This window comes from Protopterus annectens, chromosome 6.part0, assembly GCF_019279795.1.
Source record: "Protopterus annectens isolate FY-2018-M chromosome 6.part0, PAN1.0, whole genome shotgun sequence".
Classification (NCBI taxonomy): Eukaryota; Metazoa; Chordata; order Ceratodontiformes; family Protopteridae; genus Protopterus; species Protopterus annectens.
This window is the reverse complement of record NC_056737.1, coordinates 37,401,851-37,407,459: the sequence shown is the minus strand read 5'-3', so window position 1 is coordinate 37,407,459 and position 5,609 is coordinate 37,401,851.

Here is a 5,609-nt window from a genome sequence, read left to right as displayed (position 1 = left end):
AACCAAAAGACAAAAGGTTAATATTGCTGTCCCAAGATAGTGGACTATGTACATGTTGGTTTACAAAGTCCATTGAACATGTGGGAGAAACAGACACATGCAGCTTTGTAAAACAGAATTGGAAACAGTTGCACATCTTGTTGTTGGCTGTGATATACTAATGGCAGAAGGACTGTATACTGAAAGGCATAATAATGTGGCAAGACTGTTGCATTGTTTTAGCTCAGCGGATCCTGTTTTGGCATCCTGCAGACTACAATTGCAGCAGAAAGGAGAAGGAGAGACTTTGGTTGATTCTAAGTACATCTGTTCACTGTTTCTTGCTTAAAATTGCTTACTGTACTTTATTTTATTCATTGTATAAGTTATTGAATTTATTTCAACTGCATTTACTGTTTGTTGGCTACACACTCAAGTGCGTAGTGTGTTTAAAGTGAATTTATTGTTTTAAGTATATTTATTACCATTTCCCTAAAAAACTACAAACAAAAAGTCTGTTTGCTCATTTTCCCACCATTTGCTGTTACTATAATAGTCTGGATTCAGATTTGCTGAATTCAGGACTGTATTGGAGTTTCTGAGTTACCCAGACCTTTCTGTGATAGAGGAAATCCTTTCTGCTTTATCAGTGGGAGTGGTAAGCACTGAGCAGCCTATCTACTGCTAGAGGAGTGGTTTCCAGCTCTGAAAGTGTACCTTATTGGCAGTTTTAGGCTGCATTCTATCCCTTTTAACTTTCTGCCTTAAAAACCCATGTTTGCATTGGCTTTTGCGACACCTAGCGCTGCTAAGCTTGGGTAAGCTATTACCAGTACCAGAAAGTCTATTCTTAAAATTTTCTCTTAAATCTTGCTAGTTCTCTTCTTTTCTGCACTTAAACTAGATTATAAAGTCTAGCACTTGTTCAGACTTCCCGTAGAAATTACTGTAGCACACAGACTGCTACCAGCAGTAAACTTTCTATAAAGGAAACAGCCTTAGTACTTAATAAATTTCACACCCCACCAGGCATGTCCAAAGGTCAGTGCCCCATGCCTTCTCCTATTAACCTGGTGAACTTGGGCATCCTGAGGCAATGTAGAAACTGTCTAATGTACACTGACAACCCTCTCCTCTTACCCCACAAAACTCAGACTTGAGAGAGATGCACCTATTTATCCAGATTGGAAGCCATGCACTCTCCAGCCAAGACTGGAATAGCCAGTCAATAGGAGAAGGCCAACACTAGCACCATACGCTCACAGCTATCACATAACAACACAAAATATGCACTCACTTTTGCGGAGGCTCTCAATAAAAGTCTACCCAAACAGCAGAGACCTCCAAGGTAGAAACGAACGCAACCACCCCACCAAAGCACAAACGAAAAGACACATAGCTCACACAGTATGCCACACAACCAAAGCCGCTAAGGCAAAACAGCTTACCCAATGCACTTATCATAAGTGACTAGATAGTAAGGCACTCTGATGTCCCACTCACTAGGTTGAATAAGGAGAAAGCAACAGTCAGCTGTCTGTCGGGAGCCAGGATACACCACATAATGGCCGCACTCAGGCCACTCCACAACAGGTACAGATATGACTCTGTCATTGTCCATGTTGGTGTGAATGACTTGAGACACACCTCCCTGGACTACATGAAAACAGACATGGAGGAGCTCTTTGATCTGGTAGCCCAAAAAGGCATGACCCTAGCCCTGAGTAGCATCTTACCATCACCAAGAATGATACCACAGTACAAACAAAAAATGATTGACTTCAGTAATTGGCTATGCGTCTGGTGTCATTCCAAGGGGATCCAGTATCTGTCTGCCTGGGATGACATGATCGACAGACCTCACTGCTTTGCTAGAGATGGCCTGCATCTGTCACCCTGGGATTTTGCATATTGCCAAAGGCCACAAAAACAGACTAAAACTGCCAGAATATCACAACAAGCCACAAGAACTGGAACTTAGACCGAGAACAAGATGCACAAATTGTAGCGTAGACAACAATTTATTTTCTGCTTTCGTCATTAGACTTCAACAGTGAAAAAACTTTCAGTTTAAAAATATCTGTATGCCAATAGAAAATGTTCTTCGTCCCACAAGTAAGTGACATCACAAACTCAACTATTAAAGACATACATATCTGTTAAAAACTATTTCTTCAAGTGAACCCTGCGGTTCTTTAAAACACACGATGTTGACTACATCATTCAACCCTGGTGCTTTGTCAGAGTTTAACCTAATCTGCCACAGTGCTTTTTTTTTTTGTTCAAGCTCTGTCTTAAAATCCCCACCCCTTATATAGAGGGTTCCCTGTTCCAGAACTGAAAACAGAAACTTATTATAGTTAGGACACTTCAAAGTGTGTTTAAATAAAGCATTTCTACTATCCTTCTTTTTTATACTATAGTAGTGCTCTTTAATCCTGGCACAGAGAACCCGGGTGGTCATCCCAATATAAAATGCAGTAGAATGGGAACATAACCCAATTTACAAAAGGTCCCTCTAATATGTACCTACAAATGGTACAACTTCAACATTTGTGTATGGCAAATGGTTTACTTGTGTGTAAAATAGTCCTTTTCTCTGTTTTTTTCATCACCCTCTCAAATAATAATTTTAAATTATAGTAATTTTTATACACAAAATGGGGGTGGGGGCCAACCGTCGCTAAAAGGTCCTGATTACCCTCTAAAATTTTCTAATTGTCCTGTATAATGCCCCATTAATCCACTATCCAAAGTCATGTCTTTGTTGGACTTGTTCAAGACTTTGGAGCCACTATAAGGAACTTGTAATATGGGCGGGTAGAGAGATATCCAACTGTCCATGACATACTTAGCTGTACTTCTTAATTTGTCTTCATGGTAACCTCTTTCCAAAAATAGTGAAGAAATAAAATCTATTTCATTAATAAAATCACTGTCTTCACTGGTCATTCGACTGGCTGTGATGTACTGGCCATTGGGTATGTTGTCTTCCATAAATTGCGGATTAAAGCTTTTATAGTGCAGGTAACTGTTAGTAAAAGTTTTTTTATGGTGAATCCTGTTTACAAATGTCATTAGTAGCTTAACCCATTCTAAAGTAACATCCAAAAAGTTCACCTTTAAACCCACGTCACCTAAAGTAAATTTTAGAAACTCAGAACCAGAATTTAAACAATCTATAAACTTTCACCTGGTTCAGGTCACCTTAGATGAAAAACAAGTCAGCAACAAATCTTTTAAAAAATAAAACATGATGTAATAGACTCCAAAAATGTGAGTTCCCACCATCCAACAATGTTTGCAAATGAAGAGCAGCTGGAGACCCCATAGCAACACCTCTGTTCAAATACTTTGTTGTTGAACATAAAAAAATTGTTTTTCAATAGAACATCTATCAAATCACACCAAATGTTGCACTGGTCATTAGAGAGGTTATGAAAATCTCCCAACATATTGTCTTACATATTCTACTCCTATTTCATGTGGAATACACATAAAAAGTGATACCACATCGATGGTGAACAAAATATGTTTTTGTGGGTCAAATGAGAAGGTGTCATTAAATTTCCTGAACTGTTCCAAAAAATCCCAAGAGTCCTGTGACTAAGGGATTTAAAAAAGAATCAACCATAAGGGAAATTCCTTCTGTGATATAATTAGGGGCTGAAACAATAAGCCTGAATGGAGGGTGGGTAAGGTCTTTATGGACCTTTGGTATTCCAAACAAAACCCCTAACTTGGGATTCTCAGTATTACGAAAATCATAAGAAAATTACCACTCATTAAACTGTCAAATAAAAAATAATAAATTCTCCGATAACATGTTAATACATCACTTACATTGGCTGCTTCATATTCTAAGGTGTTGCTTAACATAACTTCACTGCTATGAATATACTTGTCTTGATCCATCACAACCAAAGCACCACCTTTGTCACTTTTCTCTAACCATGCTCTTGATTCATTCAGAGCAGATTTTTCACTCATAGTTACGTTGTAATATTTACACCTTGTTTTATTTTTGTCTGACAAACTTCTAATTTGTTTTTCACAAGTATTCTCAAACACTTTTAAAGTGTGTACCAAAGGTGGGTTAAAACAGGATGGTTTAACATATTTACTTTCACTCTTTTCAACATCTTTTAAAATGTAATTTAAGTTCAACAGTCTGGTGTATTTTTTCAATTCTAGAACAGTGCTGGAAATATCAGCTCTCCTTGTTGGAACAAAATTTAAACCGAAATTCAACACTTTATAATGCTCAGAAGTCAGGTCAAGTTTAGACAAGTTTATAACATTTAATAATAATAACGAAAGCAGAGACAGCAAACCAAAAACCGACGATAAAATCAGCATATACACAGTCTATACGTTACTTCGTCAAATAACCAGTAACCGAGTTTGTTTAAACATTTATTTTTGAACAGGTTAGCGCTTTCACCGAAATGGCTTCTTCAGACCTTCATATTTAATCAATTAATGAACAATTTATATACCACAAATAAGCGGGAAAAATCATTCATTCTTAAAGTAACATTGCTTATAAACAGAACATTAAAAACAACCATATGCCATTCTAGTGGAGCCCTATCTATAAACTTAAAACCATAGCAATAAAAAACATCATCATAAAATGACAATAAAATATTATGGAACTAATATATATATACAAGTAAAACATGCTATATAATACTGGTGATCAACATAACTCTTCGATCACCTTCTCATCTATGTAATCTCCTTGACATCAGGAATGGTTTGACTGGAACCATACCATTGAGACCAGGTGGGACATCAGACCTAAGCTTGATAATCCAATTCGCCTCCCTTGTTTCAGTATAGGCCCTGATGTCACCCCCCCAGGTCCTGGTATAATCTGTTCTACAATTAGAAACTTAAAAATATGTGTATCCCCTCTGTCCATAACGTGTCTTGCCAGGGCATTGGTCTTTAATCTAACCCTGATATTATAGGCATGCTCACGTATTCTGTCCCTCAGCACCCTATTGGTTTTGCCAATATAAAATGCTTGGCATTCCACACAGGAAGCTAAGTAGACCACATTAGATGTTAAACAAGTCCCACTCACTTTAAATTCATACTCTCTTAATGTCGTCGGGTGTATGAACGCATTATCTGTATTAATAAAACTACAAAAATTACATTTATTGCACTTCGATGTCCCATATAATTTAGTGATATCATTGCCCATTTGTTCTCTCGGGTAACGAAGTAACGTATAGACTGTGTATATGCTGATTTTATCGTCGGTTTTTGGTTTGCTGTCTCTGCTTTCGTTATTATTAACTGTTTGGGCTGTTTACAGAGAAGCGTTTTCTCCGTCGAGGCACTTATTGGATTTTTTTTTTTTTTTTTTTAAGTTTATAACATTGTTTTTCTACATCTTACACTCTAAAAGAAAACAAGCAGGCAATGGAATATCCAACTGTTTATTGTATGTACAATAAACAGTTGGATATTCCATTGCCTGCTTGTTTTCTTTTCTTGTTTCGGTTTTGCTAGTTTGGATTTGCGTTTTTTACATCTTACACTCTGCTAATTGTCTGTGGATGAATCCAAAGGAATCATTTCCTTTTTTCTGGTCATTCTGGTCCTCAGAGTCTTCC